Genomic DNA, 13669 nt, shown 5'->3' on the forward strand with positions numbered 1-13669 from the left:
TAATAATCATGTAAAGGGAGAAGAAGCCTCTTTCTCCCATTAATATGCCCATTATTAATAGTAATAATATTTACTACAGACCCAAGTCATTGCCTTACTACTCAGCCCTGACCCCTGGTTTCTCCAGAAATGAAACTGTCTCTGATGGGAGCATAGGACTTGGAGGTGTCTCTGAAATGGATTCACTGAGGGACCTTGGGAAGTTTTTCAACCTCAGTGAGACTCAGTTCTCAGTATTCATGTGAAATGATAATCATAGGATTTTGATGCACATTTGATGAAATCATCTATGTTTAATATCTGTCTTACCACCAAACTGCAAGTTTCCTGCAGGTAAAGCCACATCTGTGTGGTTTGCTTCTGTGTCCCCAGAACCTGGCACCAAAATGTCCCACCCCAGAAGCTGGAATTCTGACATCTGCTGCCAGATTGCTTGCCCACAGGCTCACTGTCTACTGACCATCTGCTACCAGACTGTACCCAAACCAAACTGCCTTCCTACACATTCCATTGGATGCCCTAGCCTGGACCACCTGGCGGAACCCACTTGCCTGCATGCTTCACTGGGCAGAAAAGCCTGTCAATAGCAAATAGACAGGCCCCATCATATCCCCCCTCCCTGGACCTGGCCCAGTGGACCTCCCTGACAATAAGCCACGCTTTAAAGGAGGAGCAGAACTATGGAAAGGGTGTTTCGGCGCACAGAACAGCATGAACAAAGACTTCAGGTTTGCAAAGGGAATGGCAAGATGTTCAGGCTGAGTGAGGATGCTACAGAAGTGGTGAGACGTAAAGGCTGGAGGGAGTTTGCACCAGACCACGTGCAGCTTCAATGTCAAGGAGGCTGGGCTTTATTCTTTAGGAGCCACCAAGGCTTTTGAACAGGGGGAGATGTGATCAGAAGTTCAACCAAGAAGATGGGTCTTAAAGCACGAACATGTTAATTAGTCGGGGAGAGCCAGAGACAAGGAGACTAGTGAGAAGGCTAACGCACAGCACAGACAAGCAGACTGCCCAAGCTCAGGGAGGTTTCCTAAGAGTCACACCAGACATTGTTGTACATTTTCTGTAACTCCTGGATGACCTTGAGTCAGTGACCTGGATTGCAGTCCTGGTCACACTCTGCTGCGTGACTCTGGCCAACCACTTCGCTCCTCTGAGCCTCCCTTTTCTTATCTATATAACGAGGGGCTTGGATCAAAGGATCACTTTCAGCTCTGTATTTATTTGGCCTTCACAGATTTATTTCAACATTCGCAAACCCTTGTAAAATACTGATAAGGCCCTTTGATAGAAACCAGAAAGCCAAGGTGTCCAGGGAGATCCCACCAGGCTTCTCCAGATGTGGACCATTACCATTTAGCTCTAAGGACAGCCAGACAACAAAAACAGAATATTCGGGGAAATTACTCTGTAACTGGCCATTTCTCCTTATAAGCTTAAATCACAGTACTATGAGAATAAACTGTTCCAGTAAGGAGATAACGTTGTTTCTTCCGGCATGGCGACGCAATGGATGCGGCACTTCTGCTGATCCTTCTCCAGTTCACCAACCTCAGAGGCCGTAATATATTTCTAGAGGGAGCCGGCCAGCTGCCAGGTAACTGGAGAGAAGTGGAAGAGAAAAACACTATGGGAGCCTGATACTTCCCTCCAGCTGGGTGTCTCCTTGACTCTGAAGAAACCAGCAGCTGGGAAGACAAAGGCAAAAAGCAAACAAACCTAAACAAATCAAAAATAGGGAAACAGGAAAAGATGTTGAAAACAGAAAGCAAGTCTTGGGAAGAAGCAATACAGTGAACTGGGAGCAGTGGAGAGTCAGGGCAAGATTCCCAGCCACCTCTACCCTGGTGCATAGAACCCACTTGTCTCCTGGGAGCATTTCAGCTCTCACATTCTGGGTTTGACCTCCCCAGTGTGGGTCAGATAATTTCCAGCCCTCGTGTTTCCAGAGGAAAAAAGAACACATTTTGGAATCTGTATGTCACACCAGGCCCTGCATACACCAGTGTGTGATGTCAGGCAGCTTGTTTAGCCTCTTGGAGTCTCAGTTTTCTCCTCTGGAAAGCATACAGAGTAGCATCTACTGTATTTCATCAAATCTAACACACCATAAACTGTAAGGTTCACCATTGTTCTATGTACGTTTAGAAAAACACACTAACAATTAAACCACAACATAAGGCTCTCTTATCACATAGATTGTAAGACTAACAATTAAACCACAACATAAGGCTCTCTTATCACATAGATTGTAAGATGCAACTTGATCTTAGAGTTGCTAACATGTGGAAATGTAGAGTCTGAGAATCTACAAAATATGACACTTGCAAGGCTGTTGTGAGCTCTAAAATGAGACCATATGTGGGAAAATGCCTACCTAGTGCCGTGCTAGACACATTTTAGGAACAGATGTATATTTGTGATTACCATTCATTCTCATAAAAAATTGTCTGGGCCCTCTCCAATTTCCTGGGAAGTGGGATTTGACATCAAATTCTGTAGCCCCTTTCGCTTCTCTCCACCAACCACCTGATCCTTTAGAACATTTAGCAAATATCTACTAGGTGCCATTAAGATGCTAAGAGCTCTACAAGCATTAATTTATCAGATGAGTTAGCATTTCTTCACTGATACACAGAATGATGCACTAAGACCAGGATGACCACAGCTTGAACCTTCTGTCCAAGGCTCACGTCCCCACCAACTGTTTGACAGAAGTGTTGCCTCTGGGCTGGTGAAGGCAGGGAGGGTTAGGAGCACCATTTGGACTTCTGCCCATCAGAGTTCCTGCTGCCCAAACAAGTGATCAGAAAATGCTCAGCCTCATCAATGATTTTTTTTTTTTTTTTTCCAGTACGCGAGCCTCTCACTGCTGTGGCCTCTCCCGTTGTGGAGCACAGGCTCCGGACGCGCAGGCTCAGCGGCCATGGCTCATGGGCCCAGCCACTCCGCAGCTTGTGGGATCTTCCCAGACCAGGGCACGAACCCACGCCCCCCGCATCGGCAGGCGGACTCCCGACCACTGCACCACCAGGCAAGCCCCAATGATTTTTTTTAATATGCTTTGCTTTATGCTTTGTCCTCATTCTCATATTTTTTAAATATTTTCTTTTAAAAATATTTTCTTAATCATTTAACAGCATACATGTGTACATACTATAGTTTAACTTTTTACCTTTATATTTTTAGTTTTTTAATGCCTATTTTACATTTTAAAGAGCCTCTTCTTAACTTTTTCACTTTGTAGGTTATGGCTTATAATCATTATCCTTTACCTCTTTCATTTTCATATTTTTATTCATTATTTTTTAGCCTTTCATCTTATTTTTAATTTCATCCAGACTTTCTCATTATTATATTTCAACTCTTAGCCTTTCATTTCACTAGATTAAAAGTTCTCATTTTTATTTCTAATGGATGCCCTTTTACTTAAAAATAAGATCATTGAAATTTAAAATTATCTTCTTTCCTACTTTGTTTTATTCTTCATCCATTTCTACCCTAAAATTTTTTTGCGGTACACGGGCCTCTCACTCTTGTGGCCTCTCCCATTGTGGAGCACAGGCTCCGGACGCGCAGGCTCAGTAGTTGTGGCTCACGGGCCCAGCTGCTGCACGGCATGTCAGATCTTCCTGGACCAGGGCACAAATCCGTGTCCGCTGCATTGGCAGGCGGACTCTCAACCACTGCACCACCAGAGAAGCCCCTTAGTATGTTTTTATAATGACATATAAGAAGCATAACTCCTGGGTCATATAAAAAAGAGAGTTCATCAGACACAAAAGACATATATACTACATAATTCCAACAAAAACAGGCAAAATTAATACATGCTGTTAGAAGTCAAGATAATGATTATCCTGGTTGTGGGGGTGAGGATTTATCCACATAACAGATGGTCATTGGATGCCTTAGAGATGCAGCTGGAGGGGAAACTGCAGGAAGATGTGGAGGGGAACAGCCTTAATTCTATCTGTGCTATTAAGGATTGTTTACTCTCTTGTGTCTCAAACTTTTGAATACTCCAAAACCTCCAGGATAGCCCCTCTCAGGCTCACAGTTCTCACTGTGCAGACAATCCACCTGCCTTACTAACAATCTCACTCATTTATCCATCCCACAATATTATTGTCTGTCTGCAGAACTTTGAACAAGGTGTGGCATCGAGTCAGTAACAGATGTCAACAGACGTCATTTCTTTTTCTCTCTCCCCACTGGACCATAAGCTCTGTGAGGAAACGGGCGTTATCTGAGATGGGAGGAGGATGAAACAGAAGCACATGGAGGGCAATCTAACACTTTAGGTGTGTGGGTGGGGAGAGCGTGGGGAAAACCCTCTGGAGAAAGATTCACGTTCAGTTGAAATCTCTAAGATCTAGGCACATGGAGTCAGAAACAAGAGGAGAGTGCTCCAAGCTGAGATGACCACATGGGCAAAGGCCTGCTGGTGAAGAGTGTAGAACTCTTGAGGAACCGAAAGAGACTCAGTCTGTAAGGTTCTCAGCAGTTCACACCACCAGCACTTTAAAATCTATGAGTTTTGCCAAACTGTGCCAACATATACCATATGCCAGGCTGGGTAGATGAGTGGGAGGTCTCTGCTAAGAAGAGCATTGCTTCTGAGCAATGAGGTGGCTCCACCTGGGAGGAGCACAGGGACAGGTCTGAGCCAGGCTTCTGGCACCCTTGTCTGCTATTACCCTTGTGTTTCCATGTTGTTCCATCAACTGTCCTGGTAGATTTCCAGGGGCTGCCTCTTGATATGTGGCTTCTCCCATAATCTCCTTTGTCTGATGGTCAGAGAGAAGCTGACTAGAGTTTTAAAAACAGGATAAACTGCCCCAGTGACTACAAAATTTACACTGGGCATACCATACTCACCCAAAGCACTGGAACCCAAGGCATCCCTGGCCTTTGGGCCCACTAGAAAAGATCATGGGGCCCAGGGAAGAGAACAAGACTGCCCTTCTCTATTTCTTTTCCAGGTTTCCCAAGGGGAATACTAAGCTGCTCTGTATACTACAAACCTTAAAGTAACTATTAAGATAACAAAACAAGGAGAGCTAACTAACAAGTCAAAAAGGAGATAAAACTGAATCATAAAAAAATACCCCATCCAAAAGAAGGCAGAAAATAAGGGAAAAGGAAGTAAAGAACAGATGGGACAAATAGAAAACAGATAGCAAGATGACAGACCTAAACCTAAGTATGTTAGTAATCATATTAAATGTAAGTGGCCACATAAACATAAATGCAAAATTATAAACAAAATTTTAGCAAATTGAATTTAAAAATATTAAAAAAGTCAATGTATCATGACCAAGTAGGATCAATCCCAGGAATTCAAGGTTGTTTTTGTATGCAAAAAATTAATTAATGTAATTCACTATATGAACAAACTAAAATATATATAGCCATCTCAATAAATGCCAAAAAATAATAATAATAAGCACTTGACAACAACCAACATCCATCTCTGGTAAAAACTCTTAGCAAACTAAGAAAAGAATGGAACTTCCTCAATCTGATAAAGCACATCTGTGAAAAACCTGCAGCTGGAATCATTCTTATTGGTAAAAGACTGAATGCTTTCCCTCCTAAGATCAGGAACAAGACAATGATGTCTACTCTTACTACATCAATTCAACATTGTACTGGAGGGTCTTGTAAGCATAATCAAGCAAGAAAATGAAATATCATGCATCTAGATTGGAAAAGATGAAATAAAACTGTCTTTACTCACAGATAACATAACCATCTATGTAGAAAATTCTATATACTTTACAAAAACACTACTAAGACTACTAAGTGAGTTTAGCAAAGTGGAAGAATACACTGTCAATATTCAAAAATCAATTGTATTATGGGGAGGGGGAAGGGTAAGTTGTGACGAAGTGAGAGAGTGGCATGGACTTATATATACTACCAAATGTAAAATAGATAGCTAGTGGGAAGCAGCCGCATAGCACAGGGAGATGAGCTCTGTGCTTTGTGACCACCTAGAGGGGTGGGATAAGGAGGGTGGGAGGGAGGGAGATGCAAGAGGGAAGAGATATGGGGATATATGTATAACTGATTCACTTTGTTATAAAGCAGAAACTAACACACCATTGTAAAGCAATTATACTCCAATAAAGATGTTAAAAAAAAAAGACCAAAAAAATGAACCAATAGAATAAAAATTGTATTTGTGAAATAGAACAAAAAAAAATCAATTGTATTTCTATATACTAGCAATAAACAATCATAAATAGAAAGTTTTAAAGATACAATTTACAAAAGCATCAAAAATGTGAAATACAACTAAGTCTGACAAAAGCTGTGAATAACCTATACACTTAAAACTACAAAATATTGCAGAGGTCAAAGAAGACTAAATAAACGGAGAGATAAATTCTATTCAGGGTTTAGATGTTTAAATGTCAATTCTCCCCATTTTGTCTTGTTGATTCAACACATCCCAACCAAAAGCCCAGCCAAAATCCCAGCAGGGTTTTTTTGCAGAACTTGACAGGCTGATTCTAAAATTCATGTGGAAATGGAAATGATCTAGAATAGTCAAAACAACTTTGATGAAGAACAAAATTGCAGGGCTATTGCTATCTAATTTCAAGACATTATAAAGCTACAATAATGAAGACATTTGATACTGTCATAGACAAATAAACAAATAGATCAATGGAATCAAATAGAGTTCAGAAATAGACCCACACATATGTAGACAACTGATTTTTTAACAAAGAATCAAATGGCAATTCAATGGAGAAAGAATAGTCTTTTCAAAAAAAATGGTGCTGAAGCAGACATTCATATGCAAAAAAGTGAACTTTTATCTATACTTCATGCAATATAGGAAAAATGAACTCAAATAGATCGTGTGAAAACTTAATGTAAAACCAAAACTGTACACTCACAAAAATTAACTTGAAATGAATTAAAGACTTAAATGTAAGACCTGAGAACCATAAAACTTCTAGAGGAAAAGTCTCCTTCACATTGATCTTGGCAATAATTTTTGTATATGATATCAAAAATGCAAACAACAAAAGCAAAAATAAACAAATGGGACTACATCAAACTAAAAATCTTCCACACAACAAAAGAAAAAAAAATCAAAGGGAAAGGCAACATGTGGAATGGGAGAAAATATCTGCAAAATATATATCTGATAAAAGGTTAATACCAAGCTGTAAAAGGAACTCATGCAATTCAATAGAAAAAAATATATATGATTTTAAAATGGGCAAAGAAACTGGATAGACATTTTTCCAAAGAAGAAATACAGGTACATGAAATGGCCACAAGGTACATGAAGTGGCCACAAGGTACATGAAAAGGTGCTCAACATCACTAACCATCAGGGAAATGCAAATCAAAATCACAATGAGATTATTATTTCATATCTGTTAGAATGGTTATTATCAAAAAGACAAGAAGAAAGTGTTGGTAAGGATTCAGGGAAAACAGAATCCTCATGCACTGTTAGTGGGGATGTAAACTTGAACAACCACTTAGCTAAACAGTATGGAACTACATCAAAAAATTTAAAATAGAACTACGATATGATCCAGCAATCCTACTTCTGGGTATATAGCTGAAGGAAATGAAATCCCTATCTCAAAGAGGTATGTTTCCCCATGTTCATTGTAACATTATTCACAATAGCCAAGACAAGGAAATAGCCTAAGTAAGTGTCTGTTGATGAATAAAGGGATAAAGAAAATATGAATAAATATTTGTGAAATTTTTAAAAATCCTAAACCATTAAACTTTTAGAAGATAACAGAGGAAAAAAATTTTGTAGCCTTGGGTCAGGCAAAGATTTTTTAGCTATGACAATACAACCATGATCCATAAAAGAACAAATTGATAAGTTGATAGACACTGTTAAGAGAATGAAAAGAATGAAAAGAAAGGTCAGAGACTGAGAGAAAATATTTATTTACAAAGCACTAATCTGATAAAGAATTTGTATCTGAAATGCAAAAAGAACTCTCAAAACTCAATAGTAGGAAAATGAAAGACCCAATTTTTAAAAATTAACAGAAGATTTGAACATACACTGCAGAAAAAAAGATATATGTATGTCAAATAGGCACATGAAAAGATGCTCAACAGAACAGTATGGAGGTTCCTTAAAAAACTAAAAATAGAACTACCATATGATCCAGCAATCCCACTCCTGGGAATAATCTGGAGAAAACCATAATTGGAAAAATATACATGCACTCCAGTGTTCACTGAAGCATTACTTACAATAGCTAAGACATGGAAACCACCTAAATGTCTATCAACAGATGAATGGATAAAGAAGATGTGATACATATATACAATGGAATACTACTCAGCCATGAAAAAGAATGAAATAATGCCATTTGCAGCAACATGGATGAACATAGAGCTTATTATACTAAGTGAAGTAAACCAGACAGAAAAAGACAGATATCATATATCAGTTATATGTGGAATCTGAAAAAAAAAAAAATACCAATGAACTTACATACAAAACAGAAACAGACTCACAGACATAAAAAAGAAACTTATGATTACCAAAGGGGAAAGGAGGGTGGGGATAAATTGGGAGTCTGTGATTAACATATACACACTATTATACATAAAAGAGATAACCAAAAAGGACCTACTATACAGCACAGGGAACTATATTCAATATTTTGTATCAATCTGTAAGGTAAAAGAATCTGGAAAAGAATATATATATAAAAACTGAATCACTTTGCTGTACACCTGAAACACAATATTGTAAATCAACTATACTTCAGTTTTTTTTAATGGAAATTTAAAAAGATGCTCAACAACATAGCCATAGGGAAATGCAAATTAAAATCCAATAAGGTACCACTAAACATCGATTAGAATGGCTAAAATTTTAAAAGACTGACTATACCAAGTGTTGACAGGTTTGTAAAACTAGAACTCTCATACACTGATGGTGGGAATATAAAATGCTATAACCACTTTGGAAAGCAGTTCGGCAGCTTCTTAAAATGCTAAACATACAGCTACCACATGATCCAGCCATTCCACTCCAAGGTATTTGCCCAAGAGAAAATGAAACACAAACCCATACAAAGTACATGAATGTTCCTAGCAGTTCTCTTTGCAATAGCCAAAAACTAGAAAAAAATAATACATCCATCAACAAACAGGTCAATGGATATAAAAATTGTGGTATATTCACACAATGGAAAACTACTCAGTGATAAAACATGAAGACACAAATAGATGAATCCCAAAATAATTATGTTGTGTAAAATAAGCTAGCTTTTTCTTAAAGAGCACACTATATGATTGCCTTAGGTAAAGTTCTTTTTAAAGTGAATAGATTTATAGTGACAGCAGATTGGTGGTAGTCTGGGATGGTAGGGGATCAAGATACCAGAAGGAAGAGATTATAAAAGAGTACAAGAAAACTTTTGGTGGTGATGGATACATCTACCATCTTGATCGTGGAAATGGTTCTACGGATGCATGCATATGTCAAAGCTTATAGAATTGTACTCTTTAAGTTCCTGTAGCTTAGTGTATGTCAGTTATACATCATTTTTTTAAAAATGAAAAGAAAAATCCTCTAATAGTTTCACATCATCCCATTGCCATTTGAATTTTATTCCTACCCTTTATGGTGGCCCACAGGCCTTGCATATTCTGGCCCATGCCTACCTCTCTCACCTTATCCTATATGTTCTGTCCTTTACTCTCCTCCACTGCCCAGTCACATGCCCTCCCTTCTTACCCCTTAAGGCCCTTTCGCACACCAAAATCTCTCAATTGCTTTTCCCTCTTCCCCAAGACATTACCTTGGCTGGCTCTTAGCTTCAGTGCTCAGCACACCCATCACGCGTGAAAGAGGTTTTCTGGATGACCCAAACCAAATAATCACCAGCACTGCTCCTCTCTGCCATACAAGGTTTATTTCCTTCATAATATTTATCACCATCTGAAAGTAGCTATTGTCTATTTGTTTACTCTCTATCTCTCCTTTCTAAAACGCAAATACTTAAAGAGTAGAGTCCTTGTCTATCTTATCCATTGCTTTATCCCAGTGCCTAAAGCACCTGCTGGCATGTGGTAAAAACTTAGTAAATTTTTTGGAATGAATGACTAAATGTAGTACACTGCTGAAGTCTTGTAAGTAAAAGCTACTGAAGTGTTCACTTTTCATTAACTATAACAGTCTATACATGTGAGAGAGCTTAGTTTTAGAGCATTTATCTTCCTAATTCATACGCTTAATCTATTCATCTTTCTGCCTTTCAGGAATGTTTACTTTTCTGTTTAAAAGCCCAGATCAACTCCTTTGATAAACGTCAGGCTGCTTTCTGACTGGCTCCCAATACTGCCTCCTACGATATTGTTATTTATCAAAAACTCAGGTTTAAGATAAAGAATTCAGGAGAGATTTCTTTTCTAAAAATGCCAGGTATATGGAGGCAAAAGCAAGTATTCTGATGTGGCTGAAGTGCTGGGGTGGAGAGAAGAGATGAAATATTTTATGTTGACCTAGTCTGGGACAAGAAAACTACTCTGTATGGCAAATATCATTTATCTCCTCTAAAGGTGAAAACTGAGTAAGTCTTCTGATGTCAAAATCCTTGTTCTTCCCAGTAAGGAAAGTAGCTACAGGTAAAGCTATATCAGGAGAGAGAATTCTGTTACCAATCATGACAAGCTAAGTTGTACTGCAATAACAGTCCCAAATGTCAATGCTAAAGCACAATAAAAGTGATTTCTAGCTCACAAAAAAAATCCCTTGTCCGTCCGAATACCTATCTAGGATAGCTTTTCTCCACATTGGTTCAGCATTCAAGGATTCTTTGGTTTTATGGCACCTCCATTTCGATGCATACTTCCATGATCATTGGAGCAAGGGAAGAAGAACCATGGAGAATGGCTCTCCAACTCTTAAACATTTCCACCTAGAAGTGACCTATGTCAATTTTACTCACATTTTATTGGCCAAATCAAACCTCATGGATTTGGCTAATGTCAAGATGCTGGAAGGACAATCACCCATGTGACTGGAAGGAGAAGACAAGAAATACTAGTGGGCAGCATCAAGGGCTTCCACAGGTCTCAATCATGGAAGATTTTGATCCTCAACTGAAGAAAGGGGACTTTACTGTTAACCAATGTACAGCCATGGAAGGTTTTGAGCATTGAGTGGCATTATCAAGAATTAAGGCTCTACTGAAACTGAGCCAGGACAGTGCCTTGAGCCCTACCACCCCAAACAGTGCACAGACCACAGCTGGGTCTGCAAGCACCCCAAGCAGTAATTAGCCTTGGCAGGTGCCCTGAGCCTTGCCCACCCTGCACAGAGACTGAGACACAATCAGCATGGGTGAACACCCTGAGTCCCACCTTCCCTGCACAGCAGCAGAGCAGCGACCAAGCCAGGAGACACCCTGAGCCCTGCCCACCCCATACAGAGTCTGACCCACAACTAGGCTGGGGAAGCACCCCCAGCCCCACCACCTCAATTCAGCAGACAAGCTGCAAACAGGCTAGACAAGAATCTTAGCCCCACCCACTCTGTGCAGAGACCAAGCCACAAATGGAACAGGCAAGCTAAACAAACCCCACCCTCCCCATGCGGAGGCCAATTGACAACCAGGCCGGGCAAGTGCCCTGAGCCCTACCCTCCCCACAAAGCAGCCATGGCCCTATCACAGCCAGTGGGTGTGTGCAGCTCACATGTGAGAAGCCTATAGAGTTCCTGGCTCTGGAGGCCAGGGGGGTTGCACTCCTAGGCCACACGGAACATTTCCTTCCTACCCAAGACTACTCCTTCAAGAATGAGGGAGGTAGCCATTTCACCTAATACATATAGACAAACACAGAGAGACAGGCAAAATGAGGAGACAGTAATATGTTCCAAACCAAAGAACAAGGCAAATTCCCTTAATGAAATGGAGATAAGTCACCTACCTAATAAAGAGTTCAAAGTAATGGTCATTAAGATGCTTACCAATTTCAGGAGAAGAATGGATGAGCCCAGTGTGAATTTCAACAAAAATAGAAAATATAAGAAAGTATCGAACAGAAGTTATAACAACTGAAAAATTAAATAGAGGGATTAAACAGCAGAATGGATAAAATAAAAGCACAAATCAGCAAACTGGAAGACAAAGCAGTGGAAGATACCTAGAGCACTAAAATGAAAAAAGAATTAGAAGAACTGAAGATATCTTAAGGGACCTCTAGGAAAATACCAAACAGTATACCATTCACATTATAGGGGACCCAGAAGGAGAAGAGAGAGAAAGAGAAAGGACTAGAAAAATTATTTGAGAAATAATGTCTGAAAACTTCTTTAATCTGGGGAAGGAAAGAGAAATCAAGGCCTAGGAAGCCCAGAGAGTTCCAAATACGATGAACCTAAAGAAAAACACACTGAGACACATAATTAAGTGGTAAAAGTTAAGGATAAAGAGATCATCTTGAAAGCAGCAAGAAAAAGCAACTTATTATGTACAAAGGGAACCCCATAAAGCTATTAACAGACTTTTCAGCAGAAAATCTACAGGCCAGAAGGGAGTGGCATTACATATCCAAAGTGCTGAAAGGAAAAAACTGTCAACCAAAAATTCTCTACCTGGGAAGGTTATCATTCAGAATTGAAAGAGATAAGCATTTTAAAGATAAACAAAAGCTACAGGAGTTTATCACCACTAAACCAGCCTTACAAGAAACTTTAAAGGGACTTCTTTAAGCTAAAAAGAAAAGGCAGTAATTATATAGCAAGTACCCTAAATACAAATCTTCAAGTTGCAAACTTTCAAAGAAGCAAACATGAGTTTGCATGTCCAATCACATAAGTTAGTTCACATGTCTGGCACACATTGTCATGTGCATACATCCTCTACAACTGGTTGTGCTTTTGTGTACTTTACCATACAGTACTGTTGCTGTGCAACATGAGGAGCTTACTAATGAAGACCTGATGGAATTGGAAGCTCAGAGAAAGGATGAAGAGAGACAAGAGGAAGAAGTAACTGAAGAACTGAAGAGATTCACAACATAGGAAATGGCAAGGGGATTTTCTTTATTTGAGGAGGCACTGTTAGTTTTTGAAACACAGGACCCAAATGTAGAACAGAAGATGAAGGTTGCAGCAGCCGTTCAGAATGCAATCCAGTGCTACTGTGTCATCTATGATGAGAAAAAAAGAGCTACTATCTAGACGTCACTGACGTCCAGACGTTTTTCAAGAGGGTAGATAGAATGGAATCCAGTGAGGAACCAGAACCTGTGCCATCAACATCAGGCATGAGTGAAATTGTAGCTTGCCCTCCGTCTACTATTGATGATGATACTTCAGCTCTATCATCTCCCACCTCCTCTCCCTTCTCCAATCAGTAACTCTTCTTGCCTGTTCACTTGATGCCAGCCCCTGTATGCCAGCTATTGTACTGTACTACTGTACTTTTCAAGGTTCTATACTGTAAGATTAAAAATGTTTTATTTGTGTTTGTTTTTTATGTATTATTTGTGTGAAAAGTACTATAAACCTATTACAATACAGTACTATATAGCTGAATGTGTGAGTTGGATACCTAGGCTAACTTTGTTGGACTTACAAACAAATTGGACTTATGAATGCACTCTCGGAATGGAACTCATTTGTATGTAGGGGACTTACTGT

General features: G+C 39.5%; 1 pseudogene; it reads left to right on the forward strand.

The window, feature by feature from the left end:
* The first annotated feature begins 1512 nt into the window (after window positions 1–1512).
* LOC115860503 (G protein pathway suppressor 2 pseudogene) overlaps window positions 1513–13669 on the forward strand; it is a 120966-nt pseudogene continuing 108809 nt past the window's right edge.

This window comes from Globicephala melas, chromosome 1 (assembly GCF_963455315.2).
Source record: "Globicephala melas chromosome 1, mGloMel1.2, whole genome shotgun sequence".
NCBI lineage: Eukaryota > Metazoa > Chordata > Mammalia > Artiodactyla > Delphinidae > Globicephala > Globicephala melas.